At 39.3% G+C, this 22,881-nt stretch overlaps 1 protein-coding gene and 1 long non-coding RNA gene across 3 annotated transcripts in view; one reads left to right on the top strand and one right to left on the bottom strand.

Annotated features, from left to right (window-relative positions):
• LOC120529484 (CD83 antigen-like) overlaps positions 1–22,881 on the top strand; it is a 33,562-nt gene that overhangs the window by 3,159 nt on the left and 7,522 nt on the right. The gene's annotated exons all lie outside the window — the stretch shown is intronic.
• LOC120529485 lies at positions 13,508–14,245 on the bottom strand. Its single transcript, XR_005633756.1, has 3 exons — positions 14,231–14,245; positions 13,950–14,148; positions 13,508–13,584 (listed from the first exon to the last, which is right to left on the bottom strand). It is a non-coding gene; the product is annotated as an uncharacterized LOC120529485 (long non-coding RNA).

Below are 22,881 nucleotides of genomic sequence, written 5' to 3'. Positions count from 1 at the left end.
AAGAATGGGGAGTATCCTGTTGCCTTATGCCTTGTGCAGTTGTACGCATGCACAATTTGAGACAGATGGTCTTTCCATTCACTTTTCTTCTCCTCTTGTAGGGTGTGCAGCATCTGGAGGAGTGTACGATTTAGACGTTCCACCGGATAGTACTGTGCATGATAAGGAGTGGTCTCTGAGTGAGTAATTCCTGACAGTTGTTGTAGTCTATGGAACAGGCTATTCTCAAATGCACGTCCTTGATCATGATGCAGTTTCTCCGGGAACCCAAAATGAGGGATGAAGTCCTGGAATATCTTCTAAGCAGCTGTCTTTCCCGATTTGTTTTCGTGTTGCATATGCCTGGGCGAAGCGTGTAAAGTGATCCATAAGGACTAGGATATACTCGTATCCTCCTTTGCTGGGCTCTAGATGTAAATAGTCGATCGAGACCAACTCAAATGGTGTACTAGTTGTTGTACTAGTTGTAATGGATCCCATTGGAGCACTCTGAGGAATATTGGGGTGTTTTTGTTTAATGCAAAGACATTTTTTTGTTACATAGTCCTCAATATCTTGCTGCATATATGGCCAGTAAAACCGTTCACAGGAAAGATGGGCCACCTTTTCATCACCTACATGTCCCATATCATCATGCAAACTCTTTAACACTATTAATTTTAGATGTTCAGGGAGAACCAATTGTCTGTGTTGCTTTGTTTTTCAGTAGAGTACTCCATTGTCTATCTCCAACTCATCCTTTTACTCATTGTTTTCTTCTCCTTTACATTAGGATTCCATGACTTGAGTTTCAAGGACACCACTTCTTTGATAGTCGGATCTTCCTGTTGCACAGTTCTGATATCTTCAGGCATCATACCTGAAATGTTGTCAGCTAGCACAGTATTCACTTCTTCACAATTAAGCTGCAATGCAGCCATCCAGGGTACATCATCACTTTGGGATGCTTTGCTCCCTTGCCACACTGCAGACATTACTTCTGGTGACACTATCTCTGTATGCTCATCCATTTGCCGTAGAAAGTTCATCGGGTACCTGGACAACATGTCGACATCTGCATTCCTCTTCCCTGGTCTATATTTAATATCAAATTGGAAATCTGCTAACTCCCAAACCCATCTGTGACCCACAGTATTTATCCTGGCAGAGCTCAGGACAAAGGTCAAGGGGTTATTATCTGTATAGACAGTGAAGGTTGGAACATAATATAGGTAATCTCAAAATTTGTCACAGATTGCCCATTTAAGTGCCAGAAACTCAAGTTTACCAGAGTGCAGGTGGTAATTCCTCTCCCCAGGTGTTAGTGTCCTGGACTTATAACCAATGACTTTTAGCTTGTTGTCTTGCCATTGGTCTAATACAGCTCCCAGACCTTCATTTGATGCATTGGTATGTAACACAAATGGAAGATCAAACTTTGGGTAGGATAGGATAGGAGGATTGGTCAGCATCTCCACCAATCTTCTTCATTCTGATTTTCAGTAGTCCAGGTTATTGGTGTTCGTGATGGAGGCTGTCCTTTCTCCCCTTTATTTGCTTGACCTTTACCCTTGTTTTTCTGAACCTTGGTTGTATCATTCAGCTCAACTGGGTTCTGGAGAAGTTTGAACAAGGGCTTTGCCAGTCGGGAAAAGTCCTGGAGGAATGACCGGTAGTAACTAAGGAATCAAAATAGCGTCCAAACTTCTCCAACTGTGTGGGGTTTCCTTTCCTTTAAAGCAATCACTGTTTACAAATCCTTTGGGTCGCTCTGGATCCGTTCCCCAGACACAATTCATCCGATGTAACAAACTTTTTTCTTGAAAAGTTCACATTTGGCTGGACGGAGCATGCAGCAGAATACTTGTCTAAGATGTTCCACATGGTCCTCAAATGTTTTAGAATAGCACAGGACATCATCCAAGTATGGCACACAGAACTCATCTATAATGCCTTCTAACATTCCCTCCATACATCTCTGAAAGGCAGCTGGTGCATTTGTCAATCCAAAGGGTATCCATGCCCATTCATAGAGTACCCAAGTTGTACTGAAGGCTGTTAGCTGCCGTGACTCCTCACTCACATAACCCTGATGATATGCACTGCCTTGATCCAAGATGGAGAACCATGAATTGCCCTCCAAGCTGCCCAACAGATCCTGAATCCATGGCAATGGGTGGTGATCCGGTATCGTTTTGTGGTTGAGCTCACGAAAATCAACACACAGGCACAGGCTGTTGTCTTTTTTTCGCACACCTACTACTGGTTAGGAATAAGCTGACACAGACTTACGGATCCATCCTCTGTCTAAGAGGTTCTGAACATACTCCTTAACCTCTTTATACAGGGGCCTGGGAATGGAGTTGTAGCTCTTCTGAACAGGTGTGTTGTCTATCATATTGATCTTCATGCGCAACCCCAGAATACATCCAATATCTCCCTCCTCATGGGCAAACACGTCAGATTGTTAATATAGCATCCACCGGACCACCTCCTGATCATGTTTCGACAAGTGGTCTAAATTGACATTTGGGTCCTACCTCTCATGTGAGGATGCAGCTTGGTTGGTTTCTTTTCCCTCACTCTGTCCTATTAACTGTTTTAACAGATGCAGATTTAGCACTAAGGGTTCTGTTCACGTGTCCGTGAAAGAAAGTTTATTGATAACTCCACAACTTTGAAATTGGTGGCCATATGCTAAAGATACATGTGGCTTAATCTGTAATTTAAATTGCTCCGCAAAGTGCTGAATGACAGGGGGGCTTCCTGTTTCATGGCATTCCTATTGACTGTTTGACACATATGCATGGCTACGCAGGCAAGATAAGTGTATATTTTATTTAATTTCTTAATATTAGTTTTGAATCTAGTGTTTCTAAAATGAAGCCACGTGTCAGGAGTTTATAATTTAGAGGGGGGGATGTGAATATTTTAGAAAGTTACACATATGCATGTCTATGCAGGCAAGATAAGTGGATATTTCATTTAATTTCTTAATATTAGTTTTGAATCTAGTGTTTATAAAATGAAGCCACGTGTCAAGAGTTTATAATTTATAAATCATATTTTCACAAATCATATTTTCATAAATGATATTTTCATACATCAAATTTCCATATTTTGGGGTGGGGCTTAAGGTCATAAATCATTCATAACACCTCCTGTGACAGTTCCTTTCTGATAGTACTGTTTTTCTGAACTGTTCCATGTTTAATCTTACAAGGACACCAGCTTTCAAAGATATGTGGAATGAAGTTAACAAGTTTAGAAAGCTGAAAAAAACAGTTCCTTTCTGATAGTACATTTTCATATTTTTGGGGCAGGGCTTATATTAATGTACATAAAACAAAAAATAGTCTTCTTGTTGTCTTGTTTAACCCTAGATCTTAGCACAGCATTCCTACCTTTTAATGTACTAGTCACCACTTTGATTGTTGCTTAATATGTCAGATGGAATGTTGAGAATGGAACCTCCAGGCAACAGGCAAAGGGGAAGACCAAAAAAGAGTTCTATAGGTGTAAAGAGGAAGGACATGAAGGCAGTGTGTGTGGCAGAAAATGATGTAAAAGACAGAAATAGATGGAAAGGGATGATTTTGGGAGCAGCCAAAAGAAGAAGATTTCATTGAACTTCATTGGACAGATTTGCCACTGGAGGTGAGCATCACCTGATTATTCCTCCCTTTGTTTTCACATCCTACAGCCTGAGCCATTAAAGAACGACGGCCTTTTGGTTAATGAATTCTTAGAAATTAGTTGGGATCAGGAGGACCCATATATGTAAACTGGACTGCCTAATTAATAATTCAATTAATGGTTACTTGTTGCATTAGCATGCATGTAAGGCTAAAATAATAGGCAGCGTGCAGCTTCACTGATAAGGGCCAAGTTGCAGACAGCCTTGACACAGTGCTTCATACTTGAAAGAAGGAAAAAAGACATGCCTTTAACAATTGATTCTTCTGGCTATCTAATGTGTTCTGTTGTAACTTTATTTATTATCATTAGTCTGGCATATAAACGTAAATTCTAATCTAAAACATATATGTGTGTGCTGTGACAGATAGTGGGTGTTGTCGTCCCCTTGAACCCTCAGATCAGACACCAGACACCAGATAAAAGTCCAATTATTTGTTTTATTAACACAATAATGTGCACAAAGCACCCTACACTCCACAATATTCATAAACACTAATAAATCAATAATCAATACACAATCTTCCTCTCCCAGGCGCATTGCCACCCTTCCTCCCAGCTCAGCTCAACTCTGAGCTCTCCCATGCTCCTTTTTATAGTCCGTGACCCGGAAGTGTTTCCTCTCTCTGTCCATATGATTGATAACACTTCCAGGTCAGATAAAAACTCCTCTTCTTCAACCCGGAAGCACGTCATTTCCTCTGTTCATGTGACTAGGACGCACTTCCGGGTTGTAGGGAAAACCATCGTTGTTCCTCCCTGCAGCGCCTTCTAGCGGCCACCGTGGTGTCCAGCAGGGCTGTGGATAAAAACTCCATTGTCCATAATTCCCTGCTGACATTCGGGGCACCTCCATGCTGCAGAGAGGGCTCCACCTGGTGGCCTGGGGGTATTGGCCGAGATGAATGTCCAGCCATAGTCCACAGTGCTTATGTAAGAGCCTACAAATGCAGACAGCGGCGCTGTCATGTCATACATAGCTATGTTGCAGCTATGTTTACTTCACAGACATCTATGTGCATGGAAGGATCCCTAACTTGCAATAATAAACTCTTAAGCTCCTATATAGCTCAGACAAGCTTTATATTATAATGCATTGCATTGTAACTTTATTGCCTAAGGTAATGATGAGCCCTAATACTAAATGCCATTTGAGTGCTTATATGTTTTATGCACTAGATTGAGAGCTTGCCCCTTACTCAGACAGGCAAAGGCCTTGAATGTAGTTTGTTTAGTCTTCTGTCAGTGAGAAGCTCAGCACTTGCGTTCCCAAAACAAAATCTGCCTGCTTGTTTCTTCAGAGAATATAATGACCTTGACTCACAGAAGTTCAAAACAAAACAAGCAAAAGGCAGGGCCTTTTTGGTAAGTAATGTAAACAGTCTGTAAGGCTAAGTATGCCTCTGTTAAAATAAAATAATGGCTTTGTTTCATCATCAGTTAATTGTGTTAATGTGTCATCTAACCAATTTTTCCCAATGGAACTAGAAAAGGCAATGTAATAAAAGCAAACATAATCGTTTTAAGTTAAGTTAATTTAAATTAGATACATAAAGCATATACACCTATTAGCCCATTTGTCAGTGTATTCTGGAATGCTGCAGTAAAACACTTTTTAAGACAGTAGAACAGTTCTGAAAAATGACTTAATTTGGATAAGAAACCCATGCAGGCAAGCCATTTCAGGTCTTTCAACACCTTTTGGTTGGGCCATAAATCTTGAATCTGTTCTAGCCAGTTGAAAAAGAGAGAAAGTTGCCCAAAAATGTATTATTCCAACATACCAATTTTAAATAGATAATTGATAAATTAAGCATTATATTTACATAAGCTGTGCTACTCAGTTTTGTCCGAGTCAATGGGCTTCAGTTATAGCGCCATTGGTTAATTGTATCAGAGGTACTATGGAACTAAGTACTTTTCTGTATGCAATTTTTTTCCATGGCCTAATATAATTTGTTCACTTGAGCACCTTACTGTTGAACTTGCTAAACACATTCCTTGGTGGTGCTGGTGGGAAAGAGATTGTAACAGAACTCCAAATTAAAAGACATTGCATAATTAGGATATTTTGTAATGTTACAAAGGTGATGTAAAGTTAATGTGTTCAAAGCTAAAAACTGTTAAAAATCTCAACTGTCCACTAGAATTAAAGCCTAAAATTATTGCTGCCTCAGTATTCATTGTTTTTGAACAACAGTCTATCAAGAGAAAAAAAAGAAAGTTACTAAGTAGTTTTACACACTCAAAAGCACTATCTTGTTTTCTTCTTATCATATTCTGAAAACGGCAAAAACAAGAAAAAAACTGAAATAATCACACTTCATTCTGTCCAGTTGTGGTTTGGCTTTATTGGTTAAATTGTGGTGATACCTTAAATTCTTTTTGTATTTTCATCTTTATTTCATCATATTTTTAACTTCAAAAAGCACTTAATGTTGATTGTTGATTTGTATTGTGAACTTAATAACAATATGCAGGTAGACACCAGTGTTGCCTTTTTCAAAAATGCAAGGCTATGCACTGATAAAAAAAAATGTGTATCAGTTTATCTCAAATTTATTGTCACAGTAGACTTACCCCTGGTGTGCTGCAGCAATTGATAACATGGCACAGTATTTTTCCCCCATTTCTGATAGTGATTGTTTCACAAAGTGGATCCTCTTCCCTCTTCTCTTTTTTTATTTGAAGTCAATTCTCAAAAGGGGAAAACCTCCCGTTTCCTCCGGGCACTCTGGTTTCCTCCCACAGTCCAAAGACATGCAGGTGGATTGGCGATTCTAAATTGGCCCTAGTGTGTGTTTGGTGTGTGGGTGTGTTTGTGTGTGTCTTGCGGTGGGTTGGCACCCTGCCCGGGATTGGTTCCCGCCTTGTGCCCTGTGTTGGCTGGGATTGGCTCCAGCAGACCCCCCGTGACGCTGTGTTCGGATTCAGCGGGTTGGAGAATGGATGGAAAACCTCCCTGTTCATCAAATGTTATCTTTGGGTAGTCAAGGAAATTAATAAGGCAAAGCTGTGTCTCAAGGCCAAAAAGGTTGAGAAAAACTGCTCTAAGATATATGCTGTAATCTAGCGAGACAATTAAATTGTTGTCCCAAAGTGGTTGAGGTAAAAAATGTAAGAGTTGCCACCTATTATCGATGCTCTTATTTAAGCTTTGTTAGTGCAGATGAAATCGTCTGGAGCAGTGCACAAGCTGATTAGAATTCTAGTGACCAGTTCACAATTTGCTCACAGTTAAGATGAAAGGGGGTCAATATATTTTCAATACTTTTCCTGGATCAATTGCATGAAATTGACTACACTCGCAGCCAAAATACATGGAAGCATTTGCTAAATGCGCTTGTTCTTCAAGCTTCACCAAACTTTGCTCATTTGATTTCTCTTCTTCAGAAGACCTTCATTTGCATTAATCAATGCCACCCCATTTCTCTGTGTGGTTTGTTTTAAATCTATGGGAAACAGAGGATGTGGTGCATTAGAATGTCTTGCTTGCTTGAGCTTTATTAACAACAAAACTTCTTTGTCTTTCGGCTGCTTCTATTTAGGGTCGCCACAGCTGATCATTTCTTTCAAATTTTTCCTTTCCTCTGTCTTGCTCTCTCACACTCACCACATCAACAAATATCAACACATAAAGTGTTGACCAGTTTTTAAAATTTTGAGGCATTTAGTTTTTCTGTTGTGGAAATAAATATTGATATATATCAAAATATTCTTTCTTAGTGTATACCTAGTACTCTAGATGTACCATGCTGACAGATTTGAGATTTTCAGCTAAATATATGTATATACAGATATAGTATGTGTATATATATATATATATATATATATATATATATATACCTAAAGGATATATTATATATATATATATATATATATATATATATATATATATATATATATATATATACACCACCATACTAATACGGTTTTTGACCCCTTTTGCCCTTGAGAACTGCCTTAATTCTACGTGGCATTGATTCAACAAGGTGCTGAAAGCATTCTTTAGAAATGTTGGCCCATATTGATAGGATAGCATCTTGCACTTGATGGAGATTTGTGGGATGCACATCCAGAGCACGCTCCCGTTCCACCACATCCCAAAGATGCTCTGTTGGGTTGAGATCTGGTGACTGTGGGGGGCATTTTAGTACAGTGAACTCAGTGTCATGTTCAAGAAACCAATTTGAAATGATTCGAGCTTTGTGACATGGTGCATTATCCTGCTGGAAGTAGCCATCAGAGGATGGGTACATGGTGGTCATGAAGGGATGGACATGGTCAGAAACAATGCTCAGGTAGCCCGTGGCATTTAAACGATGCCCAATTGGCACAAAGGGGCCTAAAGTGTGCCAAGAAAACATCCCCCACACCATTACACCACCACCAGCAGCCTGCACAGTGGTAACAAGGCATGATGGATCCATGTTCTCATTCTGTTTACGCCAAATTCTGACTCTACCATTTGAATGTCTCAACAGAAATCGAGACTCATCAGTCCAGGCAACATTTTTCCAGTCTTCAACTGTCCAATTTTGGTGAGCTCGTGCAAATTGCAGCCTCTTTTTCCTTTTTGTAGTGGAGATGAGTGGTACCCGGTGGGGTCTTCTTCTGTTGTAGCCCATCCGCCTCAAGGTTGTGCGTGTTGTGGCTTCACAAATGCTTTGCTGCATACCTCGGTTGTAACGAGTGGTTATTTCAGTCAAAGTTGCTCTTCTATCAGCTTGAATCAGCTGGCCCATTCTTCTCTGACCTCTAGCATCAACAAGGCATTTTCGCCCACAGGACTGCCGCATACTGGATGTTTTTCCCTTTTCACACCATTCTTTGTAAACCCTAGAAATGGTTGTGCATGAAAATCCCAGTAACTGAGCAAATTGTGAAATACTCAGACCGGCCCGTCTGGCACCAACAACCATGCCACGCTCAAAATTGCTTAAATCAACTTTCTTTCCCATTCTGACATTCAGTTTGGAGTTCAGGTGATTGTCCTGACCAGGACCACACCCCTAAATGTATTGAAGCAACTACCATGTGATTGGTTGATTAGATAATTGCATTAATGAGAAATTGAACAGGTGTTCCTAATAATCCTTTAGGTGAGTATCTATACTAATAAAAGGCAAAGCCCTCACTGACTCACTCAATCACTCATCACTAATTCTCCAACTTCCCGTGTGGGTGGAAGGCTGAAATTTGGCAGGTTCATTCCTTACAGCTTCCTTACAAAAGTTGGGCAGGTTTCATTTCGAAATTCTATGTGTAATGGTCATAACTGGAAGCTGTTTTTCTCCATTTACTGTAATGGAGTTGAGCTCGAAAGCCATGGGGGGCGGAGTTTCGCGTGACATCATCACGCCTCCACGTAATCACGCAGTACGTAGAAAACCAGGAAGAGCTCCAAAAAGCGCTGAAGAAAACATGCATTATATAATTAAGAAGGCAGCGAAACAATAAGAAGCGAGCGAGTGACATATACAACCATATTCATGAGTGCTGCTACTGTGGAAACAAAGCATGGTGTAAACCTAAACTTTAAATTAAGTTCATAGACAGGCTGCCGCTGGCGTTTGTAATTTAGTGCCTGCCCATATAAGGCCGTCCGTCAGCGGCAATCCAATAAAAAACTGCTGCTAAATATTCACGGGTGAAGAAGGACTGTGCTTATGCAGAGGAAGATGAGATGGTCAGGGTTGTGTTTGGCACAAACTCAGCGAAACTGCGAGAGAAAGTTTTAAGTGCCGGGACTTAGCTAACATTAAATACAGCTGTGGACATAGCACGACATGGCACCAGCACAGCTGGGAAACTTCGATGCATGTACACCGAGCGGCTCACGTGAACTGACGCAGTGCACAGACAAAAAGCAACAGTTCCAAAGAGCGCTGAACAAAAAACGAATTACACAAGGCAGCAAAAAAATATGAAGCGTCTGATACATACAAGTATATTCATAAGTGCAGCGACTGCGGAAACAAATTTATTGATGCAGTAAGAAACGAATCGATGAATGAAACCTGTTATCTTTACAACGATTGACAAACACGCAATGTAACTTGAACACAACACATCGTACAAATACGAACCTGATTGAAAGAAATAATGATAATCAAGTCCTTGATGACAGCAACACTCATAACACTCAAAAAAACAATTACTGTATATTGACAATCATGTTACGTTATTTTTAAAATGTTCCCTTTTCTTTTTCATAACTTCTTTAACACACTACTCCGCTGCGATACGCGGACACATATATACCCCGATCTACATACTCGAATAATGGATACTTTATTCGCCATCAATGATTGTTTTGGTAAAGCCATACTCAGTGTATTCATTAGATGAGCGGTAAAAAAGTAAGAGCGAGGGAAGGGTGACTTTTTGAGGCACGCAGGCAAAACCACAATACCACGCCGGCTCGATGTACTGTAGTGCACTTCAACTCGATCTGTTTTGAGCGATCACATTCGAAAAAATATATCTTTTCAAGTTCTATTTAGTCCATATGTGTCTATCGCTACCCGATCTGCGTGCCTACCCGATTTGCGCGCGCAGGCGTATTGAAAGCCTAGCATGCCGTAAAGTGTTCAGGCATGCGTTATACAGATTGGGCAGAACCGTAAAGTAATTGATGACGTATTCGTTCAATACGTATGTAATAACACACTCCGCATGCGCTTAATAAAAAATGTGTATATATATATATATATATATATATATATATATACTAAACATTTCGCTTTACGGCATGGATCGGTCTCAACTGCGCATGTTGATACACAACTGGGTAGTACAGTATATTCGTTTCAATACTGTAGTAGTTTACCATAATGATAATATTATTAAATATTCATTGTATGCGTTCTGTTTTCAGGGCTGAATTAAGCTTGTCATACTCCTTGTTATAAACGTTAATTGTTTATCACTGAGATGGCTTCGTTTAGTTTACATAGCACTTTTTTTTCAGTTCCCATTGTACAAAGAAGTATTTGACCATTGCATATGTTATTATAGTCTACATATAAAAAATAATTGTCAGTTTTAAAAATAGATGTATTCAAGTAATATATTGTCGTTGAGTAACGCAACAAAATTACTCGTGTCAGCTTTACGTTGTATTTAAATTCCAATGTCAAATAGTTCAGATATATAACAATACAATAAATCAATAAATTGTGAACTAAAAACTGAGTAATCATATAAAATATGTTCAAAATATTGACAAGATGCCATATATGTTAAAGTAACCAGGATGATTATTGCATAAATGCACAGCAGTATAGATTATTATTGCATTTTAGTAAACAGTCATTACACACTACCTACATTAATTGTACACGATCAATGACAACGATTTCAGATTGAAGAGATATGAGTTCAATAAGTTTATAGCAGTTTGAAAAAAAATTTTTTTTTTTTTTTGTCTATTTGTAGCATGCAGATTGATCTGAAATGCCTGCCTGATGGGAGAAGCTCAAACAAGTTCTGTCCAAGATGAGTGTTTTCCTTGATGATGTTTTTAGCCCTTCTTACACAGGGAATCTTGTATAGATGATCAAGTGATGGCAGTTCAGTTCCATTAAACGTGCTGTGATGTTTTTATGATCCACTACAGGGCTTTTTTGGCAGGTTTGGTGCAGTTGTTGTACCAGGCTGTCATGCAGTTAGTCAAAATGAGTGTGTATATATGTAAAAATGAACTGTTGATGCACTTTTCATCCCTGGAAAAACTTTTAAAAATAACTTTACATATTATTACTAATTATGAAATACACGTGTGTCATAGGGCATCATGGTTTACAAAACTTTGTTTCGGTAATACTAGTGGATTGCATAAAGAGTCTTTCACGAAAAAGAAATCTTCATTTCATGTCTAATCCACAAAGCACAACCCCAGCACCATCTTCTGTGATACTATTGCTTGTCTTGTACTCAAATTTAAATAGCTTTTATTCACCCATATAGTGTCTTAAATGCGAGTTAATAACTGAATAAATGAAAAAGGAAATACACTTTTCATGCAAATTTTATTGAATAAATGTTATGAGAACAAAAGTGAACAATGTGAGAACAATGCACCTAAAAAAAACATTTGTCAAATGTACAAAAAAAAAAAAGTTAAAAAAAATCACCACAGATTTAACATTTTACCCAGAGCACAGAAAATTTAAAGTTACATTTTTTGCTATTTTGATCATTAAAATTATTCAACAAATAACTTCTGTAACATTTTAATACTAATAAAGTCCAAACTGCTTAACAAATACATATAACTTTATGAAACTGAGAAAATACATATACACAAAAAGTACACAAGAGGAAAATTATATACAGTACATCTGATGGTCAGATGGCCCTGTTGAAGAACACAAAAAGGTCTAGTTGGTCAGGGGAAGGTCACAGACTCCCCAGGCCCCTGTGGACATTCTTAGCAAGCATATTGTTGTACTGTTAATCCAGATGCAACTCCATTTCAAGAGGGTCTTCAGAAACCTTCTCTCTTCAGCACCACAGACAGTTGCACAAGACTTGACCAGGGTGCATGGCAAAGGGCATCACCAGACAAAAAAAAAAAACAGCAAAAAAACAATTGTTATTATCTAGTGTAAATCTTTCAAAGTGTATGCAGTTCAATTCATAAACCATTACAACTGATAGAAGTGGGAATTAAACAGAGGTGAAGTTTAAAAATGGTGTTTTAAAAGTATTTTGATAGGTTTTTCATTTATAGCTGGCATTCTATATTTTTGGTATACATGTGCAAGCTGCTTCACCAGTCCTTTCATAAGCAAATTAGTTGGCAATATTGGTTGTGGATTAAATATTAAAATGAGGAGTGTTGGGGGAGAGACAGTACCAAATACAGGAAGGGACTAAATTGTTCAGAGCTTTTTATGTAATGAATAGTAAAGTACTTTAAAATCAATTGTGAAGGAGACAGCCATCCAGTTTATTAAAGCTAAGGTCAAGTAAATGAGCTTGGAATATGGAGAGAAACAAAATGTAAACAAAACAAGATACATTACCCCAGAATACTTGGCAGTGACGCAGTAGATTCAGACCCAAGACTCAAATGAAGGATTCTGGAAGCACTGGGCAGTAGCATCATCTTCTATTCCAACAGATATCACAGCATTCCCTCCTTCTTTAATTGCTGCCCTATCTTTCGATTAAATTCTTCCACTTCACTAAGGCAAGTAAAATATAAAAATAATAAATAAGAATTGTTCAAACACTTACTTCAAACATTCATAGACTTGACTTTGACCCGACACTTTATTCTGGGCCTCCAAGAAATAAATCTTCTGCCTCCTGTCCTGATACACCTTGTAGAGCAGCCAGGGCATGGATGATGGACTATCCAAAAGTAAGAAAAAACAGAATACAAAAGTTGCTTGCATGTAACTGAAATATGACCACATCACATTATAAGTGAAGGCATACACCAATTACCAAGTAACAAAGCATAAAACCCTAAGAATGTGTTCTTTATTTTGCAAATGAAACAGCCTGTTTTTGTTTCTATTGAAACTCATACAATGAGAAAAACAACAGTTAACGTGATTGCGAGGATTCATACACAGATATTGTGATCTAATGTCTGGGGGTGGAAATTGCATAGTCTATTGCATAAGAAAAAACACATTTCTATATTGAAGTGGGCAGAAGACTACAGATCATCTGGTGCACAAATTATTTACATAACAGGCCTTACTCAGGGAATAAGACATCCAGAATGAACTGCACACGATCTCTAATAGGGAATGCTGTTTGTACAGTTCTCAGAAATCTGTCAGGATATGAGAAAAGGGCATCATGTTGTTCGTACACAGGCACTCGGAAAGATGACTTTTCCTGGAATCTATCCAGCCACTTAGAAGGCTCATTACCACGGAGTATCCTCTGTGTTCAAGAAACAAAAAAAAAAAAAAGGCCAATGTTGCTTGTAAATGCATTAAGCTATAGGTTATTATTATAGAGCCCTCTTTCACCCCTTATATTTAAGTTAACTTTATCTACCCTTAAATGGTCTCGCACCAATCACTTAAGTAAAAAGTGAATGAAATATTACAAGACTAGGTACCAAGTTGTCCCTGTACTACATGAGTAGCACACCATACCTTTACTGATAGCTATGTGCAATAGCAGTCCAACGTGAGGTGTTCACTTCCAACACAATCCTTAGATTACAGTTTGGCATCTTTATTGACATGTAGTAACTCTTTAAAATCTGATCCATGGACTTTGCTAATAATTCAGTAACATACCGACAAATGCTGCTGGGAGCCTTGTGCTTCTACAATGAAGTCTACCAGCTTCTTCTCATCTGTCACCCGGTCACTCACAGCTTGCATGTGAGATGGGACAGTTGAAGAGATTTGCCCAGACACTCTAAAAAGAGGCTGAAGAGTGCCTTGCAACAACTCAACAGCTTCATCGCTCCAGTAAGCAAACCGTTGGCCATGTCTTGTAAACAATGAAGATAAATAATTTTTTTGTGTTTGAGAGGTAATACAATGAGACACTACAACATTGCAGAAATTTATACCCCTCTATCTGAAACTTCTCCATCAGTAGGATGCAACACCAATGGCGGATCAACGGTATGTCACTCTGAAAAAGGAAAAGAAAATATATAGTGCAATAATTAGACAAATGGGACAAATACCTGAGCTTTTTTTTTATAAGAAACAAATTAGCTCAGTAAACGTAAATCTAGTACGTGTGCAGAGGCAAAGGGCATACTGTAAAATACAAACGGTCTAAGTCATCTTCTCAAACCTTGAAAGAGATTTTGAAAGATGAAAATGTTTGAGTAAAGCAGACACTTACCATTAGCATGAGGATGCCACAACAGTTTCCAGAGGTCTGCTGAGGAAAGTCCTGGAAAATACACAATATTGAATATCTAAAGAGGTCATAAGTGAATGTTGTGAAGAATGCCAATTAATGTGACAGTTGATGTTTAACGTTGAGCAATCAACAGACAACACTGTAAAAGAATAAAAGCATTTACTTCTAAATGTCTGCCCATCTTCTCAGTCCAAGGTCCTGGGTCAATGCGGCGTGCAATTTGCCTGAAATATTAAATGAAAACACAATATTACAATCCTGCTGTTGATTAAACAACTGTCTCTAGGTCAAACCTTAAAAGAAACTTGTATCCATAGAAGACGGCCGAAACTGGAACCTCTGGCCAAAGAACAAGGACGCAATTGTAACCTGAAACCATAGAACAAGGGTGCAACCCGAACCTGTAACCAGGTTGCCCGTGGGTACTGCAAGGGGGATGCTGCAGGGAAATGCATTCCCTAATAAATAGGACTTCCATATGACCCAAAAGTACTTCCATCGGGCAGTAGCCAAGTCGTTAATGAAAGAGACCATACTCCGTTATCCAGGTGAGTTGAAGTTAGGAGGACATAGAGCAACACTCGGCTGGAGGAGGGTGGTGCGGTGGCAAGAAGAGAGTATTGTGGAAATAGAGAGAGAAAAAGAAAACCTGTGTTTGGGCTTTTTCAACTTTGTGTACGTATCGTGTAGAAGAAACCTTCCATTATTTGAACCCAGGACTCTTTGTGTGTTCATGTGTTGGGGGTTTGGGGCACACTTATGGCAATTTTTCATTAAAATTGGAGTAGTTAGCAGGATATTTTGGAAGTCTGGGTTGCAGAAAACCGGTTTTAAAAATCTTTATTGTGACTGGAACACTCCTACACAATATTCTGCACATTTTTTCTCTTCTTTTTCCTTCTTTTTTATTTTGTTTCCATGGCTGTTTATTGGGAGAATGGGGAAGAAATCTGTGAATTGGAACGGTGATATCCCAAGGTGCCAGTGACTGGACAACATTGTTCGGTTGTAGATTTACCTGATGGGAGGTGAGGAATACAGGACAGTGATTCAACCCATGGATCCCTGGTCAAACCTGGACAGGATCGGCAGCAGTCAAGAAACGTGAAGGACGAACTCCACAGCATTTACACAGAAATGTGTGCCGCTGAAGCGTTAAATTTGCAGAGGAACTATTTTTATGTTTTTGACACCTTCCTTTACCTGGTCAAGATGGCAACGATGGGTGTCTAGCCGATCTAGCTACATAAATCTTGGGACCCTATTTGACAAGGACAGTCACATGGATCATCCCGGGGCAGGCTGGAAAAACAACATGCCGGCTACTGGAATGACAAGCCGCTAAAATTGAACAAAAACCCAGCCAAAACTTAGGGAAGAAAAAGACAAGTGAGTCCTTCTCTGATTCTTCCTAGGGGCAATTGGACAGAGCAAGATGAATGCTCCGATCCCGGCAACAAATTTATATCACTGAGACAGATCAGTCCTGTCCGGGATCATCCAGAGCCATTCTCCCCTCCGGCAGCACTGACGAAGCCTCCACCAGAAGTTCTCATCATGTCTAACTTCAGTTATCGATGGAAACACACAAAGCCCTCTGCGACAACCCACAGAAAAGCCAGAAGAGCCAATCAAGTGGGAACAGCTTTCAACCCTACTGGAGCCTCTGCAATCACTTCTTTTTCTTCTCAGCAACATAGAGACTGCTGTCAAGGACATGGAAAAGCTAACCAGAGTCCTGTTTGAAGTACTGTTAGTGGTATTCTAACAAAGTGGAAGCAATTGGGAATAATAGCAACTCAGCTACAAAGTGGTAGGCTACATAAAATCACAGAGCTGGGACAGCGCATGCTGAGGTACACAGTGTGCAGAAGTCATCAGCGTTCTACAGAGTCAATAGCTACAGACCTCCAAACTTCGTGTGACCTCCAGATTAACTCAAGAACAGTGCATAGAGAGCTTTATGGAATGGGTTTCCATGGCCAAGCAGCTGCATCCAAGCCTTACATCGCCATCAAAACAGTGGTGTAAAGCACACCACCACTGGACTCTAGAGCAGTGTAGAAGTGTTCTCTGGAGTGATGAATCATGCTTCTCTGTCTGGCAATCCAATGGACGAGTCTGGGTTTGGCAGTTGCCAGGAGAACAGTACTTCCCTGAATGCACTGTTCCAGGTATAAAGTTTGGTGGAGGGGGGTTATGTTGTGTGGTTGTTTTTCAAGGGTTGGGCCCCTTGGGACCCCTTAGTTCCAGTGAAGCAAACTCTTAATGCTTCAGCATTAAAAGCCATTTTGGACAATTTCATGCTCCCAACTTTTTGGAAACAGTTTGGGGGATGGCCCCTTTCTGTTCCAACATGACTATGCACCAGTGCACAAAACAAGGTCTGTAAAGAAATGGATGAGCAAGTTTGGTGTGGAGGAACTTGACTGGCCTGATCGCAACCTGATAGAACACCTTTGGGATGAATTAGAGCAGAGACTGCGAGGCCAGGCCTTCTCATCCAATGCGCTTCTGGGAGAATGGTCAAAAATTCCCATAAACACACTCCTACACCTTATGGAAAGCCTTCCCAGGAGAGTTGAAGCAGTTATAGCTGCAAAGACTGGGACAACTCTACATTAAAGCCTATGTATTAAGAATGGGATGTCATTAAAGTTCATGTGTGTGCAAAGACAGGCGTCCCAATATCTTTTGGCAATAAAGTGCATATATATTGTGGTGGAAGGATCAGGAGAGAGACAATACCTTCACCAGGACACGAGAGGACAGCCCCCCTGGTTTTTTTTCGGGGCCATGGGATTGGAGCTTGGAAAGTCAATCTTGTTGGGGCCTGTGGCTACCACCAAGGGTCACCGGACAATTGTGGAGCCCTAGACAGCAGCACTTCCACCACACTCTGTCAGAAAAAGATCTGGAGACACCTGGGGCCTCATGTATAAATGGTGCGTGCGCACAAAAATGTTCTGTAAGCCCGTTTCCACACTAAAATCGCGATGTATAAAACCTAAACTTGGCGTAAAGCCACGCACATTTCCACGGTAGCTCATACCCTGGCGTACGCAAGTTCTGTGCTCGGTTTTGCAGACTGGTGTCACCCAGCATCAAAGCAGTGTTGCTTTTCCTGTGTGGTTACCCTTTCTTTATTAGATCCACATCCCTGACTCGGCTTTATAAATATGGCCACCTCACTGCATTCCAATAGCCAGAGTCTGGAGGAGGGAGATGAAGCTTGCTAGGAGGAGTGGAGGAGAAGAGAAGCAAGGGAAAAAAAAAGATGAAAAACATAGTAAATTAATCATTAGATACAGGGGTCTTCCCAGACTGTCTTAAAACTGTTGTAAACAGCAAAATATAATCTTGACTTCTCTGCTTTTGAAAATTTTGGACCTATTTCTTACCTGCGTTTTGTAAGTAAAATCATAGAAAAGGCAGTCATTATGCAGCTAATATTCTTGATAAGTTTCAGTCGGGTTTTAGAACAAATCACAGTACAGAAACCGCACTCATTAAAGTAGTAAATGACTTGTGGGTAAATGCAGACAGATGCCGTGTATCTGTTCTCATCCTCTTAGATCTGAGTGCCACATTTGATACCATCAATCACAATATTCTTAGAAATCACCTTAGTCAATGGGTGGGCCTCTCTGACAGTGTCTTAAATTGGTTTGAGTCCTACCTCGCAGGTAGAAAATTCTTTGTTAGTTGTGGTAACTATACTTCAAAGACATGTGATATTCTGTACGGTGTTCCACAAGGATCTATTCTGTGTCCGCTGCTCTTTTTGATCTACATGCTTCCATTAGGTCAGATTATTTCATGGCAGAGCTATTCTGATGACACACAACTGTATTTATTAATAGTGCCTGATGACCCCGACTCTCTTGGTTCACTAGCATAATGTCTTATTTGTGTTTCTGAATAGATGAGTAGTAATTTACTCAAACTAAATAAGGAGAAAACAGAAATTCTACTGATTGGCAAAAATGTATACAATGAGGGCATTAGAAAAAGTCAAGACAGAGGTAGAGAATTTAGGGGTAACTAGTGACTCTGACCTGAATTTTAAATCACATATTAATCAGATTACTAAGAGAGCATTTTTTCACGTAAGGAATATAGCAAAATTTAGATCTCTTATAATTGTGCAAGATGCTGAGAAATTAGTTCACACTTTTGTTTTCAGTCGACTAGATTACTGTAATGCACTCCTCTAAGCACAACCCAAAAAAGAAATCAACTAATTGCAACTGTTGCAGAATGCAGCTGCTAGAATCTTAACTAGGAAAAGAAAACCCGAGCACATCTCTCCAGTTCTGATGTCACTACATTGATTACTCGTGCTATTTAGAATTGACTTTAAAATACTGCTTATGGTTTACAAAGCCTTAAATAATCTCGCTCCATGCTATATTTCAGAATGCCTTTCACCTTACACTCCAAATCATAACCTTAGATCTTTAAATGAGTGTCTGCTTATAATTCCAAAAGCTAAACTTAAAAGAATTGGTGAGGCAGCCTTCTTCTGTTATGCACCAAAAACATGGAATAATTTACCAACAGATATTCGCCAGGCTGAAATGGTGGAGGCGTGGAGCACTTTAAAAAACTGCTAAAAACCCATTTTAACATGGCTTTCTCATAGCTTCATTTTAGTTTAACCCTGATATTCTGTATATGCATTTAATTAACATTATCATTCTTGATGGCTTTGAAATCCGTTCTAACCCCTACTTGCTCTACTGTTCTTTTTCTGGTTTTCAGTGGTGGCAATCTGCACCATCACCACCTGATCAAAGCAATGTGCAGTCCCTACATCGATAGATTGAAGGCTAGAGGTCCACATGACCATCATCATCAAATTCTTGCATGTGAACCCTGAATACAATGAGGACTGATTGTGAGGTCATTTATGCTAGGTAGAATGTCTAGAGGGGGCTGGGCAGTCTCAAGGCCTGGAACCCCTGAAGATTTTGTTGTTTTTTTTTTCTCCAGTTGTCTGGAGTTTTTTTTGTTTCCTGGCCATCGGACCTTACTTTTATTCTATGTTAATTACTATTGCCTAATTTTATTTCTGTATTTTGTCTTTTTTTTCTTTGTGCTACATCTTTTGTACGAAAATGTGCTATATAAATAAATGTTGCTGTTCTCTTCTGATGTCGCTCTCAGACAAGGCATCTTTATTATAAAATTCCACATGGGTTTTGCAACACATGATTGTTATATACTCTGATTGGCTGGCTGTAAATATGGTGGATGAATTTGCTCATGTTCCTTAATCTGTTTGAATATGTCTGTTTTCCCAAACAATAAAGTTTTTGATGTTTTAAGACTTTCCTTTCCCAAGCTCTAAGCCAATTTAGTCCTGGTGCCCATCTATTCACAGGTGATAAAATCATCAATACAGATTGAGGCATCTCCTGAATTCCTTCTCTGTTCAAACAGATGGTGCTGTGATTGATACTGGTACAACTCAGAAAAAGAGAATGCTTTGATGTTAAATTGCCTATGCAAGTATCCTGTATTTAAGTTCATCTTGTTTTGTCTTGAGCAAAATATAATGAAAATATAGACAAAAATGTACAGATTTTGCACAACATAACACAGGCTTAGTGAAATGACTCAATGTAATCAGAAAGTAATTGGGAACTTACCTGACGGAAAGGAGGGCAAAATTTATGTTAAGATAATATAGGTATCCTGATTGTAAAGGCAGAATAAGATTTATGTTGGACTTGTCCTGTGGGTGTAGTACAAGACAGGTTGGGTGGCAAGATATGTTTTAAGATGCGGGGGTCTGTGGATCTTAAAATGTAAATTTATGCCCAGGTGAGGTAAGCCTGGAAAACTTTCATAGACTGGGCAGACTGGCTGCAATTGTAGAATAAAATTACCACGGGAATGACTCTATGGATGTGGTAGATGATAAACTGAGGTGCAAGAATTCAGGAAAATCAGAGGACTAGTGATTGTGTGATGTGGATTTATGGAAATCAATGGAAAATGGCCAAGGACTGGGCATTCCATTAGCAGAAGCATAATAAAATTTGGATTTGACTTATGCTATGGATGTGTTAAAGGACAGAAGTGCATGTTATTGGAAAATTACAGAGATCGGAGTGAGGACATTATGGTGAGGGTTTTGGCAGAATAGGGAACTAGGCAAGTTGGCGGAGGATTGGGCAATTTAAAGATACCTGTAGCATAAAATTAGGGTGGCAGGTGCACCTGTTCCTTCCAAATCAATAGGGCAAGTTATGAGAAGAATAAGGCTGCTGTGGATGTCACGGACTGAAGTTTTGGAGCACAGTAGAAATGGGAAAGCTGGCATCAGATTAGGCAGCATGGTAGAAAGAATATAATACATTTTTCTTCTAAGGGTCTGGTTCTAGACAGGCTAAGATGTTCACTGGAACTATGATGAGAACCATGAGAGCATGTAGAATAACTAGATAGACAAACAGATCAATGTGAAAGGCACTATATAATAGATAAGTGCTGCTTCAGTTTGTCCCCCCAAAAACTGCACCCCCACTCAAATTTATTTCACCAGGCGCCACTCTTGCTGAATTAGAATAATCCTGTATTACATTGTACTTTGCAGTGGTAAAGCAAATGTTTATACATTTTGGAACTGGAAAAAGAATATTCAATGGGTATCTGTCCAGCTCTTCTACATAAATATGTCAATGAATGATTGATACACCTTTTCTAACCCAGAGCAATCTTAGATGCTTTATTTCTGATTAGTACATTTCAGTTTATCATTCCTGTGTCTAAATGAGGGGATAAGAATTAGAAATGTCACTGGAGGAAAAACAATACAGCAAATTGTATTAATGATATAATTCAGTATTGTACTGCATAATCTGAAAACTGAAAGATTTTTAAACACAAGAAAGAAGAAATGATGAGACTTTACCTGTGGGACTGGAGTTTGGGAGGTGCAGTGGCACTGAGATTTTACACATGTCTGCCCTCAGGAATTGATGCAATGTGATGCCCCTCTATCAGATGTATCGGGAACTTGGGTCCTTAAGGGTACAGAGTAGCTGCTTTCCTTACCACTGTACCAAATGGTTTCCTCATCAGCACCCCTGGCAAAATAGGCTGTTAAGTAATCATTAGTTTAAGTCTTAAGGATGTGGAACTTTGGTATTGAGGGTAAGGGGATTTTGGTGTGACTTCCTGAGCAGAGACTATACATATCTAACCACTGGGAAGATGACAATTATGCTTAGCAAGTACTCTGCACTGGCCAACATCCACCCTCTCAACTCTCTATAGAATAAAACTAACACTTGATTTAAATGTGTCCTTTACTACTAAAAGAATACTTTTAAATCAGCTTTCACAGCACTCTTGGATCATGTAGATATGCTTCAAAAAAGAAGGAAAACTCAGAGATAGGGAGCTAAACTTATAAACTTGTAATATTATTGTGTGGTCTGTGACTTATAGTAAAGTATGATGCTGAACCCTTTATGAATCAAAGTTTTTTGTATTATAAAATGTATATTTTCTCAAAATGAAATTAATCCAATTTAGGGTTGAAGGGTGTTGAAGCCTATTACAAGAGCATCAGGCAAAAGGCAGGAAATGGCTCCAGGCAGGCTGTCAGTCTATTGCAGGGTCAACTCATGTATGCAACCACTTACACAGGGACATTTTGTAATCTACACTTAACCTTTGGAGATGTCAGAGGAAAACCTAAGTAGACATACAGTGGGGAGACCATGCAAAGTCCTAATGGACTTGGCACAGGATTTTAACTGCGATCGCTGAATCTGTGAGGCAGCAGCACTAGCCATTGTCCCATTCTTCTGTATATCTATAATTTCTGACAGTTTCAAAACGTTTTATATATTACCTCTTCAATCTTACACTTTATTTCAAATCCAAAACAGAAACTGAAAAAGTGCACCTCCATGTAGAGCAATTCTCAACTCAAACAGGGGCAAAGTATTAAATAAACATATTTACAAGATTTTAGCTAATTTTGGACTTTCAGACTCTCACAGTTTCTGCCTTTGTGTCCAAACATAATTTTCAACAGAGTTTGTCTTTCTAGCCCCATGTGAAGAAAGGAGCTATGTAACTAAGTTGGCAGATATCGTTGTTGCTTTCGTATTTGCTGTCTTACCGAAAGCCTACAGTGCTACATTGCACAGTATCTCTGGACAGCCTGGTAGCAAAACATTTCTCCTGTTCTTCACAAATAAAAGACATATAGTAAAGTAAAGGTGTCAAACTCAGATCTTGGAGGGATGCAGTGACTGTAGGCTTTTGTTCCAGGCACTTTCTTAGTCAGTAACCAATTACTGTTTAATTTCAGTTGCCTTATCA

This window comes from Polypterus senegalus, chromosome 5, assembly GCF_016835505.1.
Source record: "Polypterus senegalus isolate Bchr_013 chromosome 5, ASM1683550v1, whole genome shotgun sequence".
Classification (NCBI taxonomy): Eukaryota; Metazoa; Chordata; class Cladistia; order Polypteriformes; family Polypteridae; genus Polypterus; species Polypterus senegalus.
This window is presented reverse-complemented; position numbering and strand designations above follow the sequence as displayed.